The sequence below is a fragment of the Salvelinus fontinalis genome, chromosome 18, assembly GCF_029448725.1.
Source record: "Salvelinus fontinalis isolate EN_2023a chromosome 18, ASM2944872v1, whole genome shotgun sequence".
In the NCBI taxonomy this organism is placed as follows: domain Eukaryota; kingdom Metazoa; phylum Chordata; class Actinopteri; order Salmoniformes; family Salmonidae; genus Salvelinus; species Salvelinus fontinalis.
Window position 1 is genome coordinate 38,532,763 of NC_074682.1, and position 13,044 is coordinate 38,545,806.

A 13,044-nucleotide genomic window follows, 5' to 3' on the forward strand; every position below is an offset into this window, starting at 1 on the left:
AACACCTTCTCCCCCTATTGCTCAGTTTGGCCGAGCGGCCAGCTCTAGGAAGTGTCTGGGTGGTTCCAAACTTCTTCCATTAAGGAAAGACAGAGGTCACTGTGTTCTTGGGGACCTTCAATGATGCAGAAATGTTGAAGCATTGAAGGTCCCTTGCCCAGATCTGTGCCACGACACAATCCTGTCTCGGAGTTCTATGGACAATTCTTTCGACCTCATGGTTGTGTTTTTGCTCTGACATGCACTGTCAACTATAGGACCTTATATAGACAGTTGTGTGCCTTTCCTAATCATGTCCAATCCTTTGAATTTACCACAGGTGGACTCCAATCAAGTTGTAAAAACATCTCAAGGATAATCAATGGAAAGAGGATACACCTGAGCTCAATGTCGAGTTTCATAGCAAAGGGTCTGAATACTTATGTAAATAAGCTATTTCTGTTTCAAATTTTGGATGAATTCGCAAAAATGTCTATTTTCGCTTTGTCATTATGGGGTATTGTACACACAAGATTGATGAGGAAAAAAGTTATTTAATCCATTTTAGAATAAGGCTCTAACGTAACAACATGTGGAAAAAGGGAAGGGGTCTGATTACTTTCCGAATGCACTGTAGCAATTACTGCTATAATGATTATGTTTTTGACTGGCCAATTCTCATAACCATTAACTTCAATTTAAGAAACCTTGATTTCCCTAGTGAAAGTGGAATCTCCATCTCACAGTGCATGTCTCTCTGCTGCCAGTCAGTTTGCTGTGAATGTGACATTGACAATCCAGTGGTGGTGAGTCAGACTCTGTATCAACTGACTTTAGAAGGGTGTCCAGTCCCGATCAGGGCCACAGTGCCCTTGGCTCAGCCTACGCACTGTCCATTAGCAAGCATTAAAGCCCTACACTGCTCTTGCAGTTCCCTCCCAGCTCCCAGCCTGTCCTTGCATTAGCTTAGGCTTCAAGGTCCTTCTGCTTTTACAGACAGAGGAGAGCCCCGCTTAGAATGGGGGTGTTCTGAAGGTCAACCTGCACTTGATTTTTCCATTTTATTGCACTGGATGGATTGGATTCTAACGTTTGAGCTGACGCTGGTCCATTGTGGGAAAAAAAACATACATTTATCTGAAATAAAGGTTCAGAGAGTAGAGCCTACTGCTCTCTAACAGAAATCAGTAATTTAATTAATTAATTAAAATGTATAATCTCATAGTGGCAATGGGAAAGAGAGATTATTTCTGAAGCAGACGAACAGAGCTGTGTGTGATTGTCAATAAAGACAAACAACATTAAGCTGCCAGGTGTGATAGCGTGATCCCTAAACCCTGGCTAATGTTGATACTAGACAGGTAGAAGACCAGTGGCTGAGACACGTGTGGCTATTGACTGGACAGGATCTGTCATGAGCTATAAACTGGTTTCCACAGGATGGCTTCACTTCCAAGGCAGTTATAGTCAATGAACTAATCACTGATCATAATCGTGATGTTATTGGCCTGACTGAAACATGGCTTAAGCCTGATGAATTTACTGTGTTAAATGAGGCCTCTCCTCCTGCTTACACTAGAGACCATATCCCCTGCGCATCCCGCAAAGGCGGAGGTGTTGCTAACATTTACGATAGCAAATTTTAATTTGCCTCCCCAAAAAATGACTGCGTTTTTGTCTTTTGAACTTCTAGTCATGAAATCTATGCAGCCTACTAAATCACTTTTTATAGCTTTTGTTTACAGGCCTCCTGGGCTGTATACTGCATTCCTCACTGAGTTCCCTGAATTCCTATCGGACCTTGTAGTCATGGCAGATAATATTCAAATTTTTGGTGACTTTAATATTCATATGGAAAAGTCCACAGACCCACTCCAAAAGGCTTTTGGAGCCATCATCAACTCAGAAGGTTTTGTCCAACATGTCTCCGGACCTACTCACTACCACAGTCATACTCTGGACTTACTTTTGTCCAGTGGAATAAATATTGTGGATCTTAATGTTTTTCCTCATAATCCTGGACTATCGGACCACCATTTTATTACGTTTGCACCTACCCAAGGACGTCTGAGTACAAAGATTGGTTAACTACCTAACTGAGGAACTAAATTAAACCTTGCGTAATACCTAAAATGCAGTCGCACCCCTAAAAACAAAAACATTTGTCATAAGAAACTAGCTCCCTGGTATACAGAAAATATCCGAGCCCTGAAGCAAGCTTCGAGAAAATTGGAACGGAAATGGCGCTACACCAAACTGGAATGTCTTCCGACATTTTTTTCACTGCTGCTCGATCATCCTATTTTTCCAACTTAATTGAGGAGAATAAGAACAAGTCTACATTTATTTTTGATACTGTCGCAAAGCTAACGAAAAAGCAGCATTCCCCAAGAGAGAATGGCTTTCACTTCAGCAGTGATAAATTCATGAACTTCTTTGACGAAAAGATCATGATCCTTAGAAAGCAAATTACGGACTCCTCTTTAAATCTGCATATTTCTCCAAAGCTCAGTTGTCCTGAGTCTGCACAACACTGCCAGGACCTAGGATCAAGAGAGACACTCAAGTTTTTTAACACTATATCTCTTGACACATTGATGAAAAAAGTATTGGCCTCTAAACCTTCAAGCTGCATACTTGACCCTATTCCAACTAAACTACTGAAAGAGCTGCTTCCTGTGCTTGTCCCACCTATGTTGAATATAATAAACAGCTCCCTATCCACCGGATGTGTACCAAACTCACTAAAAGTGGCAGTACTAAAGCCTCTCTTGAAAAAGCCAAACCTTGACCCAAAATATAAAAAACTATCGGCCTATATCGAATCTCCCATTCCTCTCCAAAACAAAATGGGAAAAAGCTGCTGTGCAGCAACTCACTGCCTTCCTGAAAACAAACATTGTATACGAAACGCATTAATCTGGTTTTAGACCCCATCATAGCACTGAGACTGCACTCGTGATGGTGGTAAATGACCTTTTAATGGCATCAGACCAAGGCTCTGCATCTGTCCTCATGCTCCTAGAACTTAGTGCTGCTTTTGATACCATCGATCACCACATTCTTTTGGAGATATTGGAAACCCAAATTGGTCTACATGGACAAGTTCTGGCCTGGTTTAGATCTTATCTGTCGGAAATATATCAGTTTGTCTCTGTGGATGGTTTGTCTTCTGACAAATCAACTGTAAATTTCGGTGTTCCTCAAGGTTCCGTGTTAGGACCGCTATTGTTTTCACTATATATTTTACCTCTTGGTGATGTCATTTGGAAACATAATTTTAACTTTCTCTGCTATGCGGACGATACACAGTTGTACATTTCGATGAAACATGGTGAAGCCCCAAAATTGCCCTCCCTGGAAGCCTGTGTTTCAGACATAAGGAAGTGGATGGCGGCATTTTTTTTTACTTTTAAACTCGGACAAAACAGAGATGCTAGTTCTAGATCCCAAGAAACAAAGAGATCTTCTGTTGGATCTGACAATTAATCTTGATGGTTGTACCGTCATCTCAAATAAAACTGTGAAGGACCTCGGCGTTACTCTGGACCCTGATCTCTCTTTTGACGAAGGACAGCTTTTTTCCATCTTCGTAACATTGCAAAAATCTGAAACTTTCTGTGCAAGAATGATGCAAAAAATGTATCCATGCTTTTGTCCTTTACAGATTAGACTACTGCAATGCTCTACTTTCCGGATACCCGGATAAAGCACTAAGTAAACTTCAGTTAGTGCTAAACACAGCTGCTAGAATCTTGACTAGAACCAAAATATGTGATCATGTTACTCCAGTGCTAGCCTCTCTACACTCGCTTCCTGTTAAGGCTAGGGCTGATTTCAAGGTTTTACTGCTTACCTAAAAAGCATTACATGGGCTTGCTCCTACCTATCTTTCCGATTTGGTCCTGCAGTACCTACCTACACGTAGGCTACGGTCACAAGACACAGGCCTCCTAACTGTCCCTAGAATTTCTAAGCAAACAGCTGGAGGCAGGGCTTTCTCCTATAGAGCTCAATTTTTATGGAATGGTCTGCCTATCCATGTGAGAGACGCAGACTTGGTCTCAACCTTTAAGTCTTTATTGAAGACTCATCTCTTCAGTGGGTCCTATGATTGAGTGTAGTTTGGCCCAGGGGTGTGAAGGTGAACGGAAAGGCACTGGAGAGACCAACCTCCCTTGCTGTCTCTGCCTGGCCGGTTTCCCTCTCTCCACTGGGATTCTCTGCCTCTAACCCTATTACAAGGGCTGAGTCACTGGCTTACTGGTGCTCTTCCATGCCGTCCCTAGGAGGGGTGCTTCACTTGAGTGGGTTGAGTCACTGACATGATCTTCCTGTCCGGGTTGGCACACCCCTCGGGTTCATGCATGGGGGAGATCTTCGTGGGCTATACTCTGCCTTGTCTCAGGGTAGTAGGTTGGTGGTTGAAGATATCCCTCTAGTGGTGTGGGGGCTGTGCTTTGCCAAAGTGGGTGGGGTTATATCCTGCCTGTTTGGCCCTGTCCGGGGGTATCGTCAGACAGGTCCACAGTGTCTCCCGACCCCTCCTGTCTCAGCCTCCAATATTTATGCTGCAATAGTTTGTGCCGGGGGGCTAGGGTCAGTCTGTTATGTCTGGAGTATTTTTCTCCTGTCTTATCCGGTGTCCTGTCTGAATTTAAGCATGCTCCCTCAAATTCTCTCTTTTTCTGTCTTTCTCTTTCTCCCTCTCTCTCTCATTCTCTCTCTCTTCTCTCTGAGGACCTGAGCCCTAGGACAATGCCTCAGGACTACCTGGCCTGATGACTCCTTGCTGTCCCCAGTCCACCTGGTCATTCTGCTGCTCCAGTTTCACCTGTTCTAGCTGCGGCTATGGAACCCTGACCCGTTCACTGGACGTGCTACCTTGTCCCGGACCTGCTGTTTTAAACTCTCTCTCTACCGCACCTGCTGTCTCTAACTCTGAATGATCGGCTATGAAAAGCCAACTGACATTTACTCCTGAGGTGCTGAGGTGGAAGCAAAATACCCTCTACAACCACTGTGATTATTATTGTCTGACCCTGCTGGTCATCTATGAACGTTTGAACATCTTGGCCATGTTCTGTTATAATCTCCACCTGGCACAGCCAGAAGAGGACTGGCTACCCCTCAGAGCCTGTTTTTTTCCTAGGTTCCGGCCTTTCCAGGGAGTTTTTCCTAGCCACCGTGCTTCTACATCCGCATTGCTTGCTGTTTGGGGTTTTAGTCTGGGTTTCTGTACAGCACTTTGTGACATCGGCTGATGTAAGAAGGGCTATATAAATACATTTGATTGATTGTCAGCTGGTTGATTTTGTACTCAGGTGTAACTGGACAATAACATTTCCCTCTCGTGCAGATCCATATTGTCTGGTCAATAAAGCAATAGAGCGACTCACAGGCGCAATTAGTGTTTAGCGCCTTGCGCAAGGGCACGTCGATAGATTGTTAATCTTTTTGACTCAGAAATTCAAACCTTTTTGACTCAGGAATTCTAACCAGTGACCTTTTGGTTATTGGCCCAACACTCTTAACCACTAGGCTACCCACAGTGGGGTCTGAATTGATTGACACCTTTATAAAGATGAGCAAAAATGACTGTATAAAATATATAATTCAAATACTAAGCTGTGTTCATGCAACAACAAAAAATTAGAAATTATATTATTTAATACTAATACAATTACTCTGAGAAAAATATTTTGTTGAACAAGTAATACATTTTTTTCTCAAAAAGGTAAGGGTCAGATTATTGACACCCCTGTTTTCAATATCTTTCAATACCTCACCTTGCGATGATAATGACACTGAGCCTTTTTCAACAACAAGAAAATTAGTTGGAGAACACACTGGGAGGGATCCTAGACCATTCCTCCATACAGAATCCTTCCAGATCTTTGATATCCTTCGTCTGTGCTTATGGACTACCCTTTTCAATTCAAACCACCGGTTTTCAATGGGTCTCAAGTCCGTAAACTGAGATGGCCATTGCAAAACATTGATTTTGTGGCAAATTAACCATTTATTTATTCTCTTGCTGGAAGATCGACTTGCAGCCAAGTTTCAGCTTCCTGGCAGAGGCAACCAAGTTTTGGGCTAAAATATCCTGATACTGGGTAAAGTTTCTAATTCCATTGACCTTACCAAGGGCCCCAGGACCAGTGGAAGCAAAATAGCCCCATAACATCATAGATCCACCACCATATTTTACAGCAGGTATGGGGGTGTTTCTGCTCATGCATTCTCATTTCGACACCAAACCCAGCACTGGTGTGTGTAGCCAAAATGCTTAATTTTCATGTCATTTAAAAAATGGAAATGCCAGGAGTTTGCTAAATGACATTGGCACTTGGATTGGTCAGCTGACATGAAAATAGAGCTCTTTGGCCACGCACACCAGTGATGGGTTTGACATCGAAATGAGAATGCATGAATTGTATTAGTATAAAATAATAACATTTTCCCATATTTTGAGCATATACAGTAGCTCAGTATTTGAAGTATTTATTTTATACAGTCATTTTTATTCATCTTTATCAAGTGTGTCAATCATTCTGGACCCCACTTCATATCAGTTTGTTTCTTAAGAATAAAAGTATACTTATTTCTGAAGTATGAAATAATACAGTTGGTAAAGAAGCTGCAGCATAGCTGCAAGAGGAGAGGGACTACCCACTGGGCACACACTGGTTGAATCAACGTTGTTTCCACGTTATTTCAATTAAATTACGTTGAACCAGTGTGGAATTTTTTGTGTATTGACATCTCTACCCAATGGGTACATAAACTGTTTCTTGTTGAATATGTATTGGAAAAAGAACCGGACAAGCCGCTGTGTATTCTTTGGTCCAACTAACGAGGAGCTGAAAAAACAGTAATATTTTAGGACTGTTGCCGATAGGATTGTGAATTCAGAAAACCCAATTATTCCGGTCTGACATCGACTCCACTTGAAATGAAAAGTGGATGAAAATAACACCTCGAATCACTGTGTTCTAGCTGTTTCCATCTTTACTCCTCCTAGAAATAGAGAAGCATGACTCATCCACATCCACCTATTATGATAATGGATGTTTTCATCATGAAGACAAGCAAAATGTGAATTACTAGTAATTGGTTGCTCAGTTAACACTGGATCCAAATACAGGACAGCAGCACCCTCACTTGTTGTGTTGTGTTCCATATGAACAGGACATAATCCTCTGAAATGAAAGACGGATATTGTTGGACTTGTTAGTTTCATTTCCCCCTGAGGAGCAGCCAGGGTTGACCACCCCTGCCCACGCCGTGCCCCTCAGACTGGGCTAGCCCAAATAAACACGTCTCCCAGAGGCACTCCACAGACACCACAGGAGTCTTCATCCTGCTATTGTTTGGGAGCGAGAGGGCTGGGGTCCTGACTTTACAAACAGACTGAGTCAGGCTCTGAAGAGGCTCTGCGGAGGCTGTCAGAGTGGGCCACTATTTGTGGCCAAAGCATAAATCAAAGAGAAAATACTTCAAACACCCCACCTCAAACTTGTATTTAAACAGACCTTTTCAAAAATGCTTGCTATTTCCTCACAGAACATGATGTCATGTTGGCTCATAGGCTGAGCTGGCCAATCAGCGGTCTACTCACATTCTGTTATTGGGGTGCACCCACACCATTCTAACATAGAAAAGCTATTTTTTTTAACATAATACACATTTTTGGAAGGAAAACCATTTCACTCATATTGTAATGAATTATTATGGGTTATGTTCATAAAAATCTGGAAAACATAGAACAGTTACTTTAAAGGGTAGAATCACAACACACATCCTGTTAGAATGTGTAACCTGGGTCTGCTGGCCATGTGCCTCGACTAACAGAGAGAGGAAGAGAAGAGAAGTGTCTTGTCCCCGGGGTGTGCTTATGCAACCAGTGATCCTTTTGTTAGTGATATTGCCATCCTCATCATCAGGGCTATAGAATAATTAACTCAGTAGCTGGCCCCTGCGTCAGTGGGAATTCCACAGCCACTGGAATCTGTGGGAGAATGTAGAAGTGACTGGGAGGAGCTCTGGGTAGGATGTGGGATGTGGGCTACAGTAGATTTTGGGAGTGATTTATGTCACATAGTTGAGTTTTCTTAAAGTTGACCCTGGAGACTCAATGAGGATTCTACAGTGGGGAGAGACAAGTTAGGGAGCTTATGGAAGGTCCACCATCATTCATCATTCATTACCACAATTACTAGTATAACTATAATAAACCATACTGAACAAAAATATTTCATCAGCTGAAATAAAAGATCCCAGAAGTTTTCCAAATGTTTACATCCCTGTTAGTGAGCATTTCTCCTTTGCCAGGATAATCCATCCAGTTGACAGGTGTGGCAAATCAAGAAGCTGATTAAACAGCATGATCATTACACAAGTGCACCTTGTAGTGGGGACAGTAAAAGGCTATAAGCCGCCTCCACTGTCGTTTTAGAGAATTTGGCAGCACTTCCAACTGGCCTCACAACCGCAGACCACGTGTGACCATGCCAGCCCAGGACCTCCATATCCGGCTTTTTCACCTGCGGGATCATCTGTCTGTAATAAAGACCTTTTGTTGGAAAAACCATATTCTGATGGACTGCGCCCGGGTCCCAGTGGCTACGCCCCTGCGCAGTCATGTGAAATCCATAGATTAGGGCCTAATTTATTTATTTCAATTGTCTGATTTCCTTCTATGAACTGTAACTCAGTAATATCTTTGAAATTGTTGCATGTTGTGTATACATTTTTGTTCAGTATATCTTAAAAAATGTGAACTATGTAGTTAATGGAAACAGATAATGTTTGAGGGGGTGGATAATTAAGTTATAACATTATTATTTTCCCCCTCAACTCCCTTCAAAGGAGAAAGAAGAGCACAGTTTGATATAGAAAACTTCTACCCAAGGCCTTGTTCACCATCCAGAGCTTCCTAGGACCACGTAAACGTCCTCTGTCTAATAAATGTGTATTTCCCTCCCTCTGGTGGTCGGCTGCATCATTACATCAATTTATATCACTTCACTGCAACTTTAGGTTAGATGGGCATTCCTTAGAAAAACATTTATCCAGCCCGACTGCCTCACAGCACAGACATGGCAAAGCAATCGCTGAATTTGTACGAGCAGGCAGATCTAAATACATAACTTTCATATAACTCTAATAAAGCATGCAATCCACACACTTACTACTTCTCAATAGGGGGTGCTATTTGCACTTTGTAATAATTTTGTTTCCAAATTAAACTGCCTCGTACTCAATGCTTGCTCGTACAATATGCATATTATTATTACTATTGGATAGAAAACACTCTCTAGTTTCTAAAACCGTTTGAATTATATCTGTGAGTGAAACAGAACTCGAGTTAGAGCATTTTTCCTATGAGGATGTGAGAATGCAGAAATCTGCTTGCTGTTCTGAGATCGGTTTATAAATCTGCCTGTCTTCTATTGGTTGAGATGCACTGCATACGTCTTCCCCTGGGTGTCAGCGAATAGTGAGAGTTGAAATGGGGTTGCTAGGCAGAACTGAGAGCTTATAAAAGACCTCGGAACAAAGTGTCCGGCCTTTTTTCACTTCACTCTGATGCAGGGAGGACATCTGGCTGTGGCTCTAGAACGCTCCGGTTATAGGCCTTAGATATATCCGGTCATGTTTTTATTCGTTATAGGTGTTAAAGACATCATAAGTGTCACGATCGTGTTGACATGAATGAGAGGACCAAGGCGCAACATGATATGAATACATCTTCTTTATTAACAACGACGAAGATGATCACGAAACACTTAAACAACACTAACAAAAACAACAAACGATCGTGACACTTCAAACGTAAGTGCACACACAAACTACTTACGTCGACATAGACATATACAATGACCCACAAACAGCTAAAGCCTATGGCAGCCTTAAATATGGTTTCCAATTAGAGACAACCGAAACCAGCTGTCTCTAATTGAGAACCCATTCAGGCGACCATAGACTTCCCTAGAAAACTACACACCCATAGACACAGCTAGATACATACACTCAACACAAACCCATACACTACCACCAACACCACCTCTACCATATAAATACCCCCAAACACACACATACCCCATGTCACACCCTGACCTAACTAAAATAATAAAGAAAACAAACAATACTAAGGCCAGGGCGTGACAATAAGGTAGTTAATTTAAACCGACTTATAGCAGTTTATATCAGTTTATTGCGATTTTCTGGAATTTCTTTGTCACACGCTATCACGAGTTGGACACCTCTCCTGCACATAGCTAGCGTTAGCTGCTATTTCTACAGGAGAAGAGGACATCTTTCAACCAAAAGACGATTGTTGTGGAGAAAGGACACCTTGCCCAAGATTCTGATGGAAGCTCGTCAAATAGTAAGAAGTCTTTATGCTGTTAATTCGTATTTATGTTGACAAATGTTAAACAATAATTCCGCCATGAATTTCGGTGCGGTCTCGCTTTAGCGCACGCTGTATGCGCAGTAACGTTCATTTAAAAATTCTAACACAGCGGTTGCATTAAGAACTAATGTATCTTTCATTTGCTGTCCAACCTGTATTTTTTAGTCAAGTTTATGAATAGTTAATCAATTAGATTAGGTGCCTCTCCAAGATGGTGCCGGACAGATTGCTTGAAGTTTGGCCACTACTCACATTGTATAACCACGATTTGTGCCGCTACATATGCACATTTTTGAACAAACCCTATATGCATTGTGTAATATGATGTTACAGGACTGTCATCTGAAGAAGTTAATGAAGGTTAGTCAAAAATTATATATCTTTTGCTTGCTTGTTACAATCGCTAACTTTTGCTGCTGGTAAATGGTGTTGTGTTTCTGGCTATTGTGGTAAGCTAATATAATGCTATATTGTGTTTTCGCTGTAAAACACTTAAAAAATCTGAAATATTGGCTGGATTCACAAGATGTTTGTCTTTCATTTGCTGTATGCTGTGTATTTTTCAGAAATGTTTTATGATGAGTATTTAGGTAATTCACGTTGCTCTCTGTAGTTATTCTAGTTGCTTTGGTGAGAGTTGTCATGGTGGCTGCAATGGTAAACTATGATTTATACCTGAAATATGCACATTTTTCTAACAAAACATATGCTCTACAATAAATATGTTATCAGACTGTCATCTGATGAAGTTGTTTCTTGGTTAGTGGCTATTTATATCTTCATTTGGTCGAATTTGTGATAGCTACCTATGCGGTAAAAAAATGTTGGAGTAAAAAAAGTGGTGTCTTTTGCTAACGTGGTTAGCTAATAGATTTACATATTGTGTCTTCCCTGTAAAACATTTTCAAAATCAGAAATGATGGCTGGATTCACAAGATGTGTATCTTTCATCTGGTGTCTTGGACTTGTGATTTAATGATATTTAGATGCTAGTATTTACTTGTGACGCTATGCTAGGCTATGCTAGTCAGCTTTTTTACTGACGGGGGTGCTCCCGGATCCGGGTTTGGGAGGAATTAGAGGTTAAACCTAAAATACAGTGGGGCAAAAAAGTATTTAGTCAGCCACCAATTGTGCAAGTTCTCCCACTTAAAAAGATGAGAGAGGCCTGTAATTTTCATCATAGGTACACTTCAACTATGACAGACAAAATGAGGGGAAAAAATCCAGAAAATCACATTGTAGGATTTTTAATGAATTTATTTGCAAATTATCGTGGAAAATAAGTATTTGGTCACCTACAAACAAGCAAGATTTCTGGCTCTCACAGACCTGTAACTTCTTCTTTAAGAGGCTCCTCTGTCCTCCACTCGTTACCTGTATTAATGGCACCTGTTTGAACTTGTTATCAGTATAAAAGACACCTGTCCACAACCTCAAACAGTCACACTCCAAACTCCACTATGGCCAAGACCAAAGAGCTGTCAAAGGACACCAGAAACAAAATTGTAGACCTGCACCAGGCTGGGAAGACTGAATCTGCAATAGGTAAGCAGCTTGGTTTGAAGAAATCAACTGTGGGAGCAATTATTAGGAAATGGAAGACATACAAGACCACTGATAATCTCCCTCGATCTGGGGCTCCACGCAAGATCTCACCCCGTGGGGTCAAAATGATCACAAGAACAGTGAGCAAAAATCCCAGAACCACACGGGGGGACCTAGTGAATGACCTGCAGAGAGCTGGGACCAAAGTAACAAAGCCTACCATCAGCAAGGGCATTGAAGATGAAACGTGGCTGGGTCTTTCAGCCTGACAATGATCCCAAACACACCGCCCGGGCAACGAAGGAGTTGCTTCGTAAGAAGCATTTCAAGGTCCTGGAGTGGCCTAGCCAGTCTCCAGATCTCAACCCCATAGAAAATCTTTGGAGGGAGTTGAAAGTCTGTGTTGCCCAGCAACAGCCCCAAAACATCACTGCTCTAGAGGAGATCTGCATGGAGGAATGGGCCAAAATACCAGCAACAGTGTGTGAAAACCTTGTGAAGACTTACAGAAAACGTTTGACCTCTGTCATTGCCAACAAAGGGTATATAACAAAGTATTGAGATAAACTTCTGTTATTGACCAAATACTTATTTTCCACGATAATTTGCAAATAAATTCATAAAAAATCCTACAATGTGATTTTCTGGATTTTTTTTCCTCATTTTGTCTGTCATTGTTGAAGTGTACCTATGATGAAAATTACAGGCCTCTCTCATCTTTTTAAGTGGGAGAACTTGCACAAGTGGTGGCTGACTAAATACTTTTTTGCCCCACTGTAAGTAAAGAAGTGATTTTGTGTGGAAGTCAAACATTTGTTTTACGTGTGAGGCAGACACATTGTAGAATGACAAAATCCAGCCCATCTCCCCTTGTCTATAGGAGGGACAAATGTTGTTTAAATGGCCCAAATGTTGATTTAGACATTTACAAATGTAACAGATTTTCACTATCACTAATGTAATGATTTTTTGGTAAAGTAATAAAGAATGTGAAATATTTTGGGTAGATGTTCCTAAAACAGAATATAACTATATATGGACATAATATAAAGTATGAAAAAGATTATTCATTCACAATAAAAAATAAAAATAAATGA